Consider the following 18,134-nt stretch of genomic DNA (forward strand, 5'->3'; position numbering starts at 1 on the left):
GGGCCACCAGGGGAGCCATGTAAAATATATTTACGTTGATGTCATTTATTTCACACTTCTCTGTTCATTCAGCCTGCTACCTCTTGGGATTAGATTTCCCATAAACGTAGTATGTACTATGTAAAACAGAACTACCATTTATTTATTCAAAGGCTAGCTCTTTTGAACTTTAACATTTAAACTAGCCCTTGAGTCCCAGGATGTTGAGAACGGCTTCCACATTTCTTTCATATGCCCCTTTAAAGATTTTTGTCTCTTTTGAAATCAGAGTGTTTTCATGTTCTATTGGTCAATGCTAGTGGTTTGTCCTCAGATAGCATTCTCTCACCTATACTGACAGGTCAGAATGACACACTCTCCTCCTTCATGGTACCCAGAAGATCCAACAGAGAAGGGAGCAGTCTGGCACGGCCCTGAGGACATCTGGCCCAAAACCTCCTTATCACCCTGCGCTGGGCTATGCAGCTCACCTTAAGTGTCCACAGGCACCAAGGGGCTGGCTGCAAAGAAGTTGTAGAGATCCTGCTCCTGTCGAAACATGCTTCCGTTTTCTATAACTTAACTTCAGAATGCATTTCTTTCCAATGGTCAGATCAACAGTCAGACCGAGCCAAGAAAGTTGCCAAAAGCACCAGTGAACTGTAATAATCGCATGTTCTATCACATGGACCCAGCCTTGCTCTCACTTGGGCAATATGTCAGCCTGCGACTTCTCTGAAGAAAGAATCAGAGAATCTATGGTTCCTCGAATTTCAGTTTGGGTCAGTGAGTCACTTGTGGCACATTCCTACATTGCCTTCCATGGAATATTCTAGAAGGATGACTGCTTATAAAACAGAAGCAGTTATTCCCACTAATAAATCCTTCTTCATACCCTAGTAAGTCAGAGTACCTCTGCTCATTCCACAAGCAACCAAATACTCACCACAGATACACTAGTGAAGAAGAGACTGACCTCTAAAGAGGATGATGGGCCAAAATGGGGGGAAAAAATGTCAATTTTAAAGTGTGTGTTAGTCGCTCAGTTGTGTCCGACTCTTTGTGACCCCATGGACTGTAGCCCACCAGGTTCCTCTGTCCATGGGATTTTCCAGGCAAGAATACTGGAGTGGGTTGCCATTTCCTTCTCCAAATTTTAAAAAGACAATGCAAATTATAATGACTGTTGTATAGAAGACAAAGAAAGGGCAAAAATACAGAATATCAGGAGAGAAACCTCTTTAGAAGGGATGTTTAGCAAGACCATGATTTAGTAGGAATCTAAAAATTAAGCGGGAGCCAGTTAGGTGACAAGTTAGAGAAATCACCCTAGAAAGGGCTCTAGGAAGGAAAGACCTTGACTCACTTGGATAGATAAGTGTTCCACACGTGGCTGGAGCATGGTAAGCCAGGGCAAGGGTGGCTTGAGAAATACAGCAGGGAGCAGACTGTGCAGGACTCATATGGTTGGGCAAAGGGTTTGGACTTTATTTTAAATGCAACAGGCGGCCACTGAAGACTTTTAAGCAGGGGCAGGTTGTGAAGGAGAGGGTATGGGCTTCCCTGGTGGCTAAGATGGTAAAGAATCTGCCTGCCAATACAGGAGACCTAAGAAATGCAGGTTAGATCCCTGGGTGGGGAAGATCCCCTGGAGGAGGGCATGGCAACCCACTCTAGTATTCTTGCCTGGAAAATTCCATGGGCAGAGGAGCCTGGTAGGCTATGGTCCATGGGGTCTCAAAGAATTGGACATGACTGAAGCGAGTTAGCACGCATGCACACACATGACGTGTACACTTTCATGTAGCAAGGTCACTTGTGTGGCTGCATGTGTACCAACAGGGACATGGGCTCATTGGCTGTTGCAGCAGCTGAGGGTAGAGAAGGTACTGACTTGGGCCAAGATGGCGACCAGACAGCGGATTCAAGCTATGTTGTGGAGGAATCAAGAAAACGATCCAGCAGACAGAGATCAGAGAATCAGATGATTCCTCTGCTGTTGGGGCTCCAGGTGTCCTTCCTACCATGGTGGGCAGTCACATTTCAAGGTTAAGCACTCAGTCTCTTGGCCTTCCTTATCTTTCCAAGCCCTCTGGTTTTACTTGTCGTTCAGCTTCAGGCCTACATTCCACAGATATTCCTGGGTGTCCTGTTCATGCTTGCATTTTTAAATGGTGCCCATGGAAAGTAGTAAATGGTTCCATCCAGGTCACACAGTAAGCTGGCAGATTTTCCACAGAATGGAAGGTGCACCTTCACAAATCTCTGCTTTGGTGCCTTCCAAAGCACCCAGAAGGCACAGGGAATCACCGACAGCTAAAATACCTATGGTTCAAAAGCTAAAAGAATGTGTTTCCCATCTGATCTCCACAAATGCCTGAAATGTTTAAGCCGAGGTGATTTTAAAACTTTGCAAGACTTAGAGTTATTCCGAAGCCTGTACCTCCAAATGTGGCTTAAGACCCTTCTAGAAAGATCCCACTTCAGAGCTTCTGAATTTCTGCTGGTGGAGCTCAGCAATTTAACACACTACCCAGTGACTGCTATATACAGTAGTTCTGAGAACTGAAGTCCTGGAAGCTGCAAATATCTTTTCCTTAGAAGAACAATGTGATGATCTACATTGATTAACTTGGAAAACTGATAGAGCGTAGGGAGAAAAAAATGCTTTCTGGGATCTTCTTTTTCTGCTTTATTTTTTTATTGTTCAAGTTGCTAGGTGATTTTCATACTCTCGCAGGTTGGTATTATTTTAACTTTCTATATGAATAGGCTTGAATAGGTTAAAAAATACCATTCCTCAAGGTCACAGTATCAGAGTCAGGATTCAAACTCAAGACTGTTTGACTTCAAGCATCTGTTCCTTGCTCCCCCATCCTCTCCACCCTCCTGGTGTCTTCAGAATTCCTTTCCTCTTAAACTAATCCGGAGTCCAGAGCCCACAACTGCCTGGAAATTGGTCACATTTGTTCATGTCTTTCAATGGTTGAGGGGATTATGTATCACCCATGTATAGATTTCTTGCCCAGTGAAATGGGGTGGGGCGTGTAAAATGCACAGAGTTGCAGATTACCAGATATCTCTAAGAATTATACTGCACCTCCCAAGCTTCCCTGGTGGTTCAGATGGTAAAGAATCTGCCTGCAATGCAAGAGACCCAGGTTTGATCCCAGGGTTGGGAAGATCCCCTGGAGAAGGAAATGGCTGCCCACTCCAGTATTCTTGCCTGGAGAATCCCATGGACAGAATCCCTGGTGGGTTGCAGTTCATGGGGTCGCAATGAATCATACACAGCTGAGTGACTAACACTTTTCCCCCCGCTAAAATATACCTAGCTGCTCAATCTGTATATTCTTTCCAGGGCTGGCAGTCACAAGGGTCCCTTCCTCCTCACTGCCAGTTTCTCTAATGGTATTACTCCAGGAAGGAAAGTAAGAGAGGAACCCAGAGCGAGGCCACAGGCTTCCCAGCCTTGGGAAGGCAGGCATCTCTGTGATAGGAAGCAGCTGCCTGCTCAGCGAAAAATCAGGGGTTTCCTAGCTCAGGGGCCCAAGACTAATATGAGAGGGAAACCCCTGAGCACATGAGTCTGTCTTCTCCAGGTTCCTTTGTTGACAGATGACTTAACAGTAAAATATATTCATCAGAAACAGCATCAGTAGGAAACCAGCAGGTGGATATTGAAAATATTTTTACACTTCTAAATGATGAAGTCCTGATGATCAACCGAAGGCTTCAGCACAAATTATGAAGCCCACATTAAGCTGTTCTTCCCACTTAGACACTAGCAGCAGCCATACTTCTGGAACTAACATCACCATGCTTCTTAATGTCTTGAATGGATCAGTGTGGGTTGAACTAGGGGTCATTTCTGACAGCACCTTTGGTAATGAGTCTGTGTGCAGTACACAGATGCAGTCAGAATGAAGAAAAGGCAGATAAAACTGAGTGATATCTATGTACCAAATCTTAAGATGAGTGCTTTCAGTTATTTATGGCTTACAGCTCCAAGAAGGATGACATTGTTCGCACCATTTTACAGATGACAAAACTGAGACTCGGAGGAGTTAAGCAACACACCCAAGGGAGAACAGTAAGAAAGTAGAAGAGTGTGACTCAAATCTGGGAGGGTATGACCCTCAAACCTTTATTCTTATGTAATGCATGCTACTTCCCTTCATTCTTAAGTAATGTACTCTACTTCCTCACTTAGTGATCAAAGACAAAGAAGTCATCATTTAAGATAGCGAGTGAATAAAAGAATGCAATCACTAGAGAGATTATATTGTTATGACATATTTCAAGAAATCTACCTTTATTCTGGCTGATAAAATAGTTACCCCTGTTCCAGTTGAAGCTGGTCAAATGCAAGCCCTCCTGCAGCAATGGTGTGAAGTCCAGGTACTTACTGTAATCACCTGGACCCACATATCCATGGAATCTGCTACATGCAAAGCAGAATATAAAACACGAGTGTAAGATTCATGAGGGTGAGGACTTTTGTTTTATTCCCTCATGTATCCCAAGTGCCCATAGCTGGCTCTCAATAAACACAAGTGAAATGAATGAAAGCTCTAATTTTAGAGTAGTCAGTAGTACAATCTTCCTAAACATCTAGCAGGGGACATGGCAACCTGGCTCATGGGCCAGTGTTTACTCATTAATATATTAACTAGCCTCCCAGATGGTTCCCTACAATACCTGCTCCTGGTGCTCCTGTCTCGCGCTCTCTCCTCCCACCCTGTATCAGGGTGGGTCCATGTGGCCAGCAGAATACGGTGCAAGCAAATGTGTGTCCCTTTTAGGATTAGATTGTAAAAAACGGTGATCCCCGAGCTGGTTTTCTCCCTCTTGGCCCACTCTGTCTACGGGAAGTGAGCTGCTGTGACCTGAGAACACACATGCAGCCTATGGAGAGGTCAAGGACACAAGACACCAAGAGCCAGCAGGGAACTGGGTCCTGCCAACTGCCATGTGAGTGAATGTTTTCTCAACTTTTTATTTTGTATTGGAGTACAGCCAATTAACAATGCTTGTAATAGTTTCAGGAGGACAGCAAAGGGACTCAGCCATACCTATGCGGCCGCTGCTGCTAAGTTGCTTCAGTCGTGTCTGACTCTGTGCGACCCCATAGACGGCAGCCCTTCAGCCTCCGCTGTCCCTGGGATTCTGCAGGCAAGAACACTGGAGTGGGTTGCCATTTCCTTCTCCAGTGCATGAAAGTGAAAAGTGAAAGTGAAGTCACTGAGTCGTGTCCAACTCTCAGCGACCCCATGGACTGCAGCCTGCCAGGCTCCTCCATCCATGGGATTTTCCAGGCAAGAGTACTGGAGTGGGGTGCCATTGCCTTCTCCAGCCATACACATACATGTATCCATTCTCCCCCAAACTCCCCTCCCATCCAGGCTACCGCATAACACTGAGCAGAGTTCCCTGTGCGGTATAATAGGCCACTGTTGGTTATCTATTTTAAACATAGCTCTGTTACCTGTCAATCCCAATATGTGAGTGAATTTAGAAGCACATTCCCCATCTTCAGTCAATCCTTGAGGTGACTACAACCTCAAGGACACCTTGAACTAGCAATCCCCAAGTCCTGACCCTTAAACTACATGAGACAGAAGTGTTTACTGCCGTCAGCAGCTAAGTTTTGGGGTAATTTGTTATGCATCAATAGATAACTGATACAAGCAACTCATCTTTTTATTCATTAATAAGAAATCCAACTTTCGAACAAAAATCCATGCTAAAAAATTTTTACAGAGAATTCTAAGAATTTAATTCTGCAAATTCTTCTCCCACCCGAAAGTTTTAAAAACATAAATACGTGTCCTTCTTATTCGTGATGGCCACTTTTTCTTCGCTACTCACTAAACAGTCATGTGTATACATTTGTAGCTACAGGAGGGTACAGATGTGGTCTTATGGTTCTGTTTATTCTGAAAGAGGTTCAGATCAGGGGCAAGTACCTTCTTCTCCCATGGGAGGGAAGAGATATTCTTACTGATCTTTAGGAAAAATTTTCCTGCTGATATTAAATTAATTTTAATTCTATTTTAAGTTTTTATAAACTCACACTCAATAGTGGAGGAAGTACAACCCGTTAAACAAAATGATTAGATCCCTTTCAGCTTGTAATAAGTACCACAAACTCAATGAACATATCACAGCTCATATAGAGAAGACTTGCCCTGAGAGAGAATTGGTTGTGATTTTTCTGAATTCGGCAAATTACCTAAAGTGGTACTGTGCTCAAAAGATTATGCAAAAATACTCAGTGAAAACCATCAGATCATGCTGCAGAAGCTACAGAGAACCCTCCAGGATAGTTCAAGGAGATAAGAGATAAGAGATGGAGACCTAATTATGACGTACAATCAAAGGTCTGATGGTGCACCAGGAGTCTAGCGGAAAAGGGTCATTATGAAACGGGCCACTTACAGCATCTCTGCAGCCCTAAGGCAACTCTGGTCAGTCGCCTAAAGAACACAGTTTTTAGCTCATTCCCTAACTCTCTGGTATACTCAGGTTCATGGCAACTCAAGACAGAAGCTCAGGGACTTTCCTGGCGGCTCAGTGGTTAAGACTTCACCTTCTAATGCAGAGGTGTTGGTTCGATCCCTGGTCAGGGAATTAAGATCCCACGTGCCTCTTGGACAGAAAACCAAATAAGACAAACAAACATAAAACAGAAACAATACTGTGACAAACTCAACAAAGGCTAAAAATGGTCCACATCAAAGTGAAGGGCAGGTCGCTCGGTTGTGTCCTACTCTTTGCAACCCTGTGGACTATAGCCCGCCAGGCTCCTTTGTCCATGGGATTCTCCAGGCAAGAATACTGGAGTGGGTTGCCATGCCCTCCTCCAGGGAATCTTCCCGACCCAGGGATGGAACTCGGCTCTCCTGCACTGCAGGTAGATGCTTTGCTGTCAGAGCGAGTCTAAGACAGTCCACATTAAAAAAAAAATAAGAGAGAGAAGGAAGTCCATTTCATTGACTCTGGAGATGACCCTAGCAGAACGGCGTGGCCTGTCCCTGAGCAGACGTGGCAGCAGCACAAGGCCACTGTGAGGCCATCTGTGTTCCTCTCCTCTTGCCCTGTTTGCGTTCTTCTGGCATGGAGACATGCTCTTGTGAATTTCTGGATTTACATACGTGAGAGTCTTCCATTTGTTATCACTTTAAGAAGAGGGAGACAAGAAGAGCTTGTGAGGGTCATGTGCATGTTTAATGGAAGGAATGTCCACCAGGACCAGAAGGTTCTTGTCTTTGAAAACACGAGAACAGGTGAGCGACTTAAAAGGTGGAGCAGGAAGAGTGGCAGTGAGATGACACACCATGGGACAAGGACCAAGGAGGCCAGTGTCCTCAGACATCGTGGAATCCACGTGCTGCAGGGGTAGGTGCTCACCTTTGTGGGCTGTGGGGAGGACGCAACAGCTAGAGGCAGTCTGAGGGCTGAGAATAGCACTGAGGAAAGATGCCTTCCAGCAGGATCTGCACAGAAAAGATGCCCTCCTCAACTGGCCAGATTACCAAGCCAGACTTCTTCCATGGCATATGGCTGCCCACTGGGCTCATGACCCCTGAAACACACACACTCCCGTGTGTGTTTATTCTCTCCGCCTTGTAAATGCGGCCAACCTTGGAAGCATAGTTACTTTCCTCTGTTGCAAAAGATTTCAAGAAAGGCTCAACCCTCAAGGAAAGCTGGTATTTCTCTTATGATGGAGCACAAGAATTTGCCTAACGTTGCTTTTAGAATCTTAAATCACAAGTGGAAGACGTCAAAGTTGAACCCCTCCTTTCGAACATTTGAATTCCTTAAGTTTTAGGGCTATAAGTCACATTCTCTTCAAAAGATTAAAATGTGTTTTGTTATACTTGCTGAAATTCCTCCCAGAGATAAAAGAAATAAACATATTTGTGATTCCTTCACCAAATTTCTCAATAAGACTTTAAGGCCCCCAGGCATCAATGATCCATGTATGTAGGTGCACGCTGATGAGTTTGGGGTATTATTTATATTACCTTAATGGGACCAGTACAGTCTGCAGAATTAAGAGTGTGCAGGAAATATGTCCATAGAAAGCTTTTATTCTAAATATAGAAGATTGTAAGGACATAAGCAATTTACTCTGTGTATTGGACTGCTTTTCTTTGAGCCGTTCTGGTCAACCATGTAAACAAGTGTAGCAACCATTATTCCCTCCATGCAAGTCTGATGGTCATATGTCAAAGTAAAATGACCTAGCAGTTCCATTCCTTCCTCCCCTCAAATTACCAATATGACTGGACCATCAAATTAAGCAACTAAAAGCCAAGTTTTCTTTTTTTAGATTGCACAGAGTTTTGAGTTAGACGAGTGGAAAAACAGTTCCAAAGTCTGAGCTTTTTTTTTTTTTTTTTCTATAACAACTTTTCAACAGTTAAACCACTTTTGGTAAATATGAGTAAAGAAAGCGAGTTCCCAGTCACAGCACATGTTTACAACTAAGTTAAAGGCTCTTAAAAATAGGGTGTTTGATGGTCTACTGCCAAAATACGAACTCCAGCAGCCTGGAGTGCACAGCTAATAATAAAAAGTCAGTGTTACTATGAAAAATCCCCGAGACGAAGCTCCAATTCAGCTTTTCCCTTTCCATCGCAAAGTTCCCCATGATGACACTGAGACGTAAATTTGAAGTTAAAAGGTCAAGGTGAGAGGGAAGGGAGGCTCAAAATGGTGGGCGGTCACTTAAAAACAAAGGAAAACATTGCAGGATGGGGCTCATAACAACACAGCAAAACAGAATGGAGAGTCCAGCCACTACCTGAGGATTGCTTGCCTTATGGAAAGAAGAAAACGTTTAGATAGATAACAAAATAGATAACAAAAGTCCAAGTTAAAGGAACTACGTTAGGCATGAAGAAAGCTTGCTTGTTATTCAGATTCCTGAAGCCAGAATGAACAATACGCAAAAGAAATGAAACATCCAGATCTCCGAGAACTGGCTGCCCTGTGCAGACTGAAGAATCATACTACCCTAGTTTCCCTGGACTCATCTTCCCAAAACCACAAGCCTCAGCTCCAGGTTCTTTGGCCCTTGGAATTTTGGGATAATCTGACAAAGCTATGGACCAGGTTCACATGGAAAATGTGTGTACGTCATCACACAAAATTCTGCATTCAATTCAGGGAGTGCCAAAACTCAAGACACTACATCCCTTATCTTCTAGGGCAGGGGTCTCCAACCCCAGCTCACCCCCCCTGTCCACAAGGCTGCAAACTATTAGGGACTGGGCTGCACAGCAGGAGGTGAGCAGAGCACAAGCAAGCAAAGCTTAATCTGCAGTTTCCTATCACTTCCCATAACTCACATTACCTCCTGAACCATCTCCTCTCCCTTCTTCTTGGATGTGTGGAAAAACTGGCTTCCACAAAACTAGTCCCTGGTGCCAAAAACATTGGGGACTGCTGTTCCAGGGTGAAAGCAGGCTCTTGATAATATGCAAATACTTTCCAAAAGACACAGAGCCACTCCATTCCTGGTGCCTACTGTGGGCTGATTACAATAGCGCAACACAAATTTGTTGAAAATGTTTTAAAAGCAATTATAGCAGAATTTGATCCCCTAAAGAAAGTTCCAGTGACCTCACTTATGCTTAGGGCATCACTTGCCCATTTCTACATTGTTTCTGTCTCTGCTTCTACCAAAAATGGATTTCCTTCAGAATACTGACCATGAGTAAAGGCATCTCCTGAATTTCCATGTCAAACAGGTTAGGGGTGTGGTAATCTTATTGCAAGTCAGGGAGGAAGTACAACTGAGTTTGCACTGTACCTACAAAATCCTGAAGAAAGCCTCAGTGACCTTATCTGAGCTCTCAGATAAGAGAAAGCAGATGTTATAATGTCTTCATGGGATTCACTTGTCTTCAAGACACCACCAATGAACTTCAGTCAGTTCAGTCGCTCAGTCGTGTCCGACTCTTTGCGACCCCATGAATCACAGCACGCCAGGCCTCCCTGTCCATCACCAACTTCCAGAGTTCACTCAAACTCATGTCCATCGAGTCAGTGATGCCATCCAGCCATCTCATCCTCTGTTGTCCCCTTCTCCTCCTGCCCCCAATCCCTCCCAGCCTTCTCATGAGGTGGCCAAAGTATTGGAGTTTCAGCTTTAGCATCAGTCCTTCCAATGAACACCCAGGACTGATGTTTAGGATGGACTGGTTGGATCTCCTTGAAGTCCAAGGGACTCTCAAGAGTCTTCTCCAACACCACAGTCAAAAGCATCAATTCTTCGGCGCTTAGCTTTCTTCACAGTCCGACACTCACATCCATACATGACCACTGGAAAAACCATAGCCTTGACTAGACGGACTTTTGTTGGCAAGGTAATATCTCTGCTTTTCAATATGCTATTTAGGTTGGTCATAACTTTCCTCCTAAGGAGTAAGCGTCTTTTAATTTCATGGCTGCAGTCACCATCTTCAGTGATTTTGGAGCCCCCCAAAATAAAGTCTGACTCTGTTTCCACTGTTTCCCCATCTATTTGCCATGAAGTGATGGGACCAGATGCCATGATCTTCGTTTTCTGAATACTGAGCTTTAAGCCAACTTTTTTTCACTTTCATCAAGAGGCTTTTAAGTTCCAATGAACTTATGTAAACCTAAATTTCTTCTATAAAGGGCCCACTCACAGTGTAATCAGTTCTTGATACATTCCTCCATGGGAAAAGTCAACATTTCACCAGGAATCTATATTCAAGATCCTCCAGGTTTGGATTCCTGAATCTTGAGGGTATCAGTAATGAACAACCATAGCCCTCTTTCCCACCCAGTTTGAATATTGCCTTAGAATCCTTTAGGCTGTCCTCTGGGTAACTACTACCAATCTCCCCTGGCATGCAAGTTGAAACATATTTGTTACTCACAGATCCTATATGTTCAAGGACTTTCTATCTTTAAAAAAAATGGGAAAATGGCAACTGTCTCAAAGAATAATCTGTGGCCCATAGGCATTCATTCTGAATTCTATCTGCATTTCAGACGATGATCCTAACCATTATTGACTTTCAAATGTCTCATTGAACGTGGCTTCCAAACTCAAGCCTGGGTCATGTGTGAGCTGGAGTCTGACATTGTATAATTACCTTCTCCTAGATGCAGTCATTTCGGAGAAGGCAATGGCACCCCACTCCAGTATTCTTGCCTGGAAAATCCAATGGATGGAGGAGCCTGGTGGGCTGCAGTCCATGGGGTCGTGAAGAGTCGGACATGACTGAGCGACTTCACTTTCACTTTTCACTTTCATGCATTGGAGAAGGAAATGGCAACCCACTCCAGTATTCTTGCCTGGAGAATCCCAGGGATGGGGGAGCCTGGTGGGCTGCCGTCTCTGGGGTCACACAGAGTTGGACACGACTGAAGTGACTTAGCAGCAGCAGATGCAGTCGTTTGCCATGCCTATATACATGGGCAGTGGCATCATTCACTCTGTTCATACCTGGATTCCACACGCATGACTGAATGACCTGGCCAATGTCTCCATTTTATGCCTCAACTTCCTCATCTATCCAGTCGAGATAAGGTCATACCTACCTACGTCATCATGGATTATGAGGAAACATGAGTTAATACTCAAAAAAACACTTAGAAGAGTGCCTGACATATTACACTTAGTAAGTGTAATTTTAAAATATTGAACCAAAAGAATATCTTAAAGATCAATGTTTCACAGTTGGTGCACTGTACATTTAATCACAGAACTATAAAGGATTGGGTCCCTTCAGTAATGCATGCTCACCAGTTTAGTTCAACAAATATTTACCAAACGCTTGTTTACAAGAGGTTTGATACTACTGTAATAGTGGAACTACATAGAAAATTAGGCACCCATCTTGAAACAAAAATTCTAACGATTATGAACACCTATATTTTCTCCAGGCACTGAGAAGACACTCATCAGCCTGGAAAACACCTTCAACCTGGATCTGAGTACATTCAAAATCACTTTTCAGCAGAGAGCTGCTGGTCTCTCCTTTAAGCTCTGTCTAAGATCTGCATCCAAAATAAGCAACAGCAAGGAGAAAAATTTAGACCAATCTTGGTTTTAGAGATGAATCTGCTTCTTTGATTCAAGATCAAGTTTCTCTTCATAGCAACCTTGGAGTCCTTTTTCCCCAGACCTGTGGGTTGACTCACCAGATTCATAAGAAATAAAGTGTAGGCTTTCATGAATTAAAACAGTTTTCTCACCTCAACTTGTTTTCTGACAAATTAATGAATTAAAAAACAAAACAAAGCAAGACTCTCTTTTTCCAGTTTCTCTTATTCTAGATTGGATGTGCCCAGGGTGTCTGACATCCTCATGCCATTCATGACTGCCATTCTTTCTAGGCGAGTCATTGCTTCAAAAATATGCGTGGGTGTGCTTCTGGGAGCTCAAGACACTCAATGTCCTCATCGTAGATGCAAATTCAGTGGTGCATTTGGGGCCCAGCTACTGCACTCTGCCAGCTGGGCGCCCCGCAGAACCCAGGGGTCAAGACGGCTCTGGTCACTAGCGGAGTTAGCACAGGCCAGGGAGCCACTTAGCTGTCTCTAAAATGGGTATAATAATACCCCAGGGGATAAACAGAGATAGCTTGTGTATACACATGTGACAAACTGCAGATTTGCTATTCAGAAGTAAGATATTATTAGCATTCCTCAGCTGCTCTGACTTTGTTTCCCATAATTAGAATAAAAAAGCTACATTCACGGTATTCGCAGCACAGGGTTTCTGTGAGAACTGTATGACTTGTGTACATGTAGGGAGACATGACAGTGACTGTTGCAAACGCCAGGCCCCACTTCTGCCTGCTGTCTGACATCCTGCTGTGCTTCTGTCTCCCTTCGGTCCCGGCGCTAACTTCTTGATGGTCGCTTCTCTGTTTCTATAGCTAAAGACACATAATATTCTTCTTTTCCTCCAAAGGAGCCTTTCAGCCATTTCTCCTTAATTCTCAAATTTCAGTGACATCCAACAAAATGATCACAATCGCTCCAGGGAACAGAAGGTGGCTGACACAGCTTCCCTCACTAGTAGCATCAGAACCAGCATCTTGCACAGCCTGGCCAAAGCAGCACCCGGCCTGCACCGGCGGGCCCCTGTGCGGGCAGCTGTCCCGGCTCAGAGAAGGCACCGGCCAAAGAGCCCATCTCCGAGCTCTGAGGGTAACCGTTTAGGGTCATCACTTTCCACCTCCCAGAGTGCTTGCTTCCTTTTAATCAACACAGATCCATCTCCAGTCAGCCACTTAAGGACCAAAGAGCTGTGCATTGTTGTATTACTAGTTAAACGAATCATTCCTTTGCTTCCCCTCTGTCCCTACACCCTTTCCCATTAAAATATAAACTCCATCCAACAGGAACTCTGTCTCTCCTGTGTGGTCCAAGGGCCTGACACAGGACCCAGCATACAGTAGGAACTCAATATGTGTCACCTCTACTCCATAATCTTTTCCTTTGCACCAATATTTTCTACTCATGAGATAGTGGGCTACGAAATTACAATCTAGGAACAATCTTAGATCATCATGTCCCTTTATCCTTCAAATAATTGTGGCACTGGAGCCATGTTTTTAATCACATTAAGGCATATAAATATATGCCTGACTTTATATATATATATACTTATATATAAAGATATAAAGATGTTTATATATATTATATATAACATAGATATACACATGTGCCTTAGTGTTTATATATATGTTATACATGCTTTATATATATATATCTTACTAAGTTTTTACTCATATGTCTATATTATTTACATATGTGTATATATTATATGGGCTTCCCTGGTGGCTTAGAGGTTAAAGTGCCTGTCTCCAATACGGGAGACCCAGGTTCGATCCCTGGGTCGGGAAGATCCCCTGGTGAAGGAAATGGTAACCCACTCCAGTATTCTTGCCTGGAGAATCCCATGGATGGAGAAGCCTGGTAGGCTACAGTCCACGGGGTCGCATATATAATTATATTCGTTGTTTAGTCGCTAAGTCACGTCTGACGCTTTTGTGAGCCCATGGCCAGTAGCCCACTAGGCTCCTCTGTCGATAGGATTTCCCAGGCAAGAATACTGAAGTGGGCTGCCATTTCCTTCTCCAGGGGATCTTCCCGACCCAGAGATCGAACCCACATTTCCTGATTTGCAGGGAGATTCTTTACCATTGAGCCACCTGGGAAGCCACCACATAACTTTGTATATATACATAGATACTATACATATTATATAAATAATATATATACATATATATAATATACCCATAATTAAACAGGAAGTGGAGACTCTGGAGGCCCATCACATGTTCCTCCATCTCTTTCCTACTTCCATCCCTGAAGGATTCATAAAATATTTCTAGTTTAAAAGTCACTAATCCTAGTCATTCACATAACGAATATTCACTGTGAATCCAAAATATTCCAGGAACTGCTCAGGGCTGGGAATACATGGGGTGAACAAGACTGACAAGATCCCTGGTCTCATACAGCTTATATCCTGTGGAGAAAGACAGGAGGTGCACAATAAATAAGGAATCAACATGAACTCAGACAGTGATAAAAATTATGAAGACAACGAAACCTCTATGAAAGGGATAGGGGAAGACAAGAGAGAAGAGATCAATCATGTACGTCTACATGAGTTAGAGCAGCCAGGGAGGTCTCTCCAAGGTGGTGGTACATACGCCAAAAAGTGTATTTCAAGAATAATCCAACCAAGCAAAGCGCTGATGAATGCAAATCTTTGGTGCTGCAGACGGGGATACTAAGAAACAAAAGAGGACTGGTCCCGAGGTCATGCTGTTAGTTAGCAGTGAAATTTGGATCAAATGGAGATCTGTCATTCCATACTTTCCACTGGGATATAATATTCTCTTTCCTACTTTCTGCAATTTGACATACTCTTGTCTTCTGGAGCAATTTCCTTTCAAAAGAATTTTCCCTACATTCTTCCATACATTTCCTCACTTCTATTTTCTCTGTAAAGTCACCCATATAATCAACTTGTGTTGATGTATAGCATACTAATAATACTATATTATATAGATGAAAAATAACCACGGTAAACAAAGGGTGTGTGTGTGTAATGAGAATTTGGGGCACATTTTCTAAGCAAAACTAATACCCAATCTACCGGGTAAAAAAACAACACAACTTCCTTTATCTTAGAATTTTTAAAAAGAAAAGCTATGTTGCAAAATGTAATATGAAGCATTTTCAACTTAAAAAAAAAATCTTAGAAGTAAAGCTAAGGAGTTTAGAAGTTCCTAGGAAAAATATCAGCATCCCAGGTGGTGCTAATGGTAAAGAACCCACCGCGAATCCAGGAGATTAAAGAGATTTGGGTTCAATCCCGGGTCAGGAAGATCCCCTGGAGGAGGGCATGGCAACCCACTCCAGTATTCTTGCCTGGAGAATCCCATGGACAGAGGAGCCTGGTGGGCTACAGTCCATGGGGTCGCCAAGAGTCAGACACAACTGAAGGGACTTAGTAGGCATGCACAGGAAAAATATCACCATGTTTCTGGCTCTGCTCTAACAGAGAAGCCGAGTGTGTCTACTATTTAAAACAAAATAAACAGCAACCACAACTAATGCCCCATCTTGCTTTGTGAAAGAAAATGCGCTGGACTCACCGGGAGCCAAAGACGTGATCCACAGGCCCCCAAGATTCTAGAAGTTGTAAAGATTCAATTTGTAGAGCTGTGCTCTAACTAAATCAAGAGATAGGGAAGAAAAGGGTACTATTAAAGAAATTCTTATGATTGAATATTTGGTTGGGTAAATTTTCCTTTCTTGGTTTGGAGCAGATTCTGTGTATTTCTTTTTTCCAGTTCTATTAAATCCTTAAACAGATCTGCGTTTTAAGGGCTTAGGACTCCCTTGCAAAATAGATGATTACACTCTCTGTTTAGGGTTTTAGTGATACGGGGGGAAAAAAAAAACGGAGGCCATGGATTGAATTCCCCTCCTCCAGGTCAGTTTCTCAGTGATTCTCTTTTGTAGTTCCCATTTAAAGCAGAAACATGTTTTAAAAATGAAGTGATGACATATAAAATCCCATCCATTAATCCAGCTTTTTCAACTGTTGTGTGTATATGAAAGAGAGACAGACAGATGGAAAGACTGACACATACAGAAAAAGGATTACTCAATTTTTGAGGAAGGAAGGCTCTACAAGAATATTTTTCTTTTCAGTTTACATTTTATATTTCTTGTAATTACTTCACAGGGGTACTAGATTGGAAAACTTCTTTACCCACAGAAATATTCCAAGTGTAGTTGGGAGGATCTGGGTGAAGAAAATTAGTGTTTTTCCCCCAAAGTCAATTTAATAAATCAAACTCTAGTCCTACAACTGTGTTGCTCATACTGGAATCCTAAATCCCATTAAATAGGGTCAGATATAGAGTGATATACAGCAGACGTTGGAGTCCTTTGGACAGCAAGGACATCAAATGCTCAGTTAGTAAAGAATCTGCCTGCAATGCAGGAGACCCCAGTTCGATTCCTGGGTTGGGAAGATCCACTGGAGAAGGGATAGGCTACCCACTCCAGTATTGTTGAGCTTCCCTTGTGGCTCAGCTGGTAAAGAATCTGACTGCAACGTGGGAGACCTGGGTTCGATCCCTGGGTTGGGAAGATCCCCTGGAGAAGGGAAAGGCTACCCACTCTGGCATTCTGGCCTGAGAATTCCATGGACTGTATAGTCCAAGAAGTTGCAAAGAGTCAAGACACGACTGAGTGACTTTCACTTTCACTTTCTTAGTATGATATAGTCCTTTGGACAGCAAGGAGATCAAATCACTCAATCCTAAAGGAAATCAACGTGAATATTCATTGGAAGGACTGATGCTGCAGTTGAAGCTCCAATACTTTGGCCACCTGATGTGAAGAGCTGACTCACTGGAAAAGACCCTGATGCTGGAAAAGACCGGAGGCAAAAGCAGAGGATGAGATGGTTAGATAGCGTCACTGATTCAACGGACATGAATTTGAGCAGACACTTGGAGAAAGTGGAGGACAGCGGAGCCTGGCGTGCTGGAGTCCATGACATTGAAGAGTCAGACAGGACTTAGCTACTGAACAACAATGTAGAGTTACATGTTAATGACTTCTAGGAACAGTGCTGAGCAGTTAACATGGCTGTGCCCTTGCCCTCTGCCACAGCTGGCTGGAACTTGCTTCCAAGATTACTTCAGACCCTCCTCATGAACACTTCCTCTAAAAACCAAAACAAAACATTGTCAGCCTTGTTGCCTCTTCTTTCCCTTCTTCCTGTTCACGCTCAGTCACTCAGTTGTGTCCAACTCTTTTCAGCCCTATAGCCTGCCAGTTTCCTCTGTCCATGAGATTGACCAGGCGAAAATACTGGAGTGAATTGCCATTTCTGCCCCAGGGGTTCTTCCCCACCCGGGGATCAAAGCAGCATCTTCTGCTTGGCAGTTCAGTTTCTCAGTTGTGTCCGACTCTTTGCGACCCCATGGACTGCAGCACACCAGGCTTCCCTGTTCATCACCAACTCCACAGTTCAAAAGCATCAATTCTTTGGTGCTCAATGCTTGGCAGGCAGATTCTTCACCACTGAGCCACCTGGGAGCCCCTCCATTCTTCCTAGCAGATACATTTAAGGAGAAATTGAAGGTTGAAAAACAGAAGCAAAATATCAGGGAAGGTATTCAAATCAACTGAAAATGGGCCAAGACACCAAGTGCCCCTCATTGTTTTTCCAAGAAGGAAAGTTAGCGCCCAGGGATATAAAAGGACTTGCCTAAGTTGCTACTAGTCGGTATCAGTGGGAGCACGGGGACCTTCAACATTCAATTCCCAGGCCAGTCCTCTAATTATCACTAATAAGTATAAGAAGGAAAATATAGTATTACTATATCACTCCCTCTTTATTTATTTGTTCATTTATTGTGATGCATACAGGGAAAAAATGAGGCACTCAGAATAATTTGTTATCCAAAAAAAAAAAAAAAAAACAAAAACAACAACAAGGGTAGACATCAGACACTCTGCTCTTCAAAGACAGAATATGCTTACTTTCCCCCAGGCGCCATACTCACTGGCAAAGTCTTCTGTGACCCAGAAGACCGAAGGCAATTACATTGCCGATA

At 43.4% G+C, this 18,134-nt stretch overlaps 1 protein-coding gene and 1 non-coding gene across 2 annotated transcripts in view; one reads left to right on the forward strand and one right to left on the reverse strand.

Annotated features, from left to right (window-relative positions):
- Window positions 1-18,134, reverse strand: part of MAML2 (mastermind like transcriptional coactivator 2) — a 410,293-nt gene that overhangs the window by 378,390 nt on the left and 13,769 nt on the right.
- TRNAW-CCA lies at window positions 13,812-13,883 on the forward strand. Its single transcript has one exon. It is a non-coding gene; the product is annotated as a tRNA-Trp (tRNA).

The sequence above is a fragment of the Capra hircus genome, chromosome 15 (genome assembly GCF_001704415.2).
Source record: "Capra hircus breed San Clemente chromosome 15, ASM170441v1, whole genome shotgun sequence".
Taxonomy (NCBI): Eukaryota; Metazoa; Chordata; class Mammalia; order Artiodactyla; family Bovidae; genus Capra; species Capra hircus.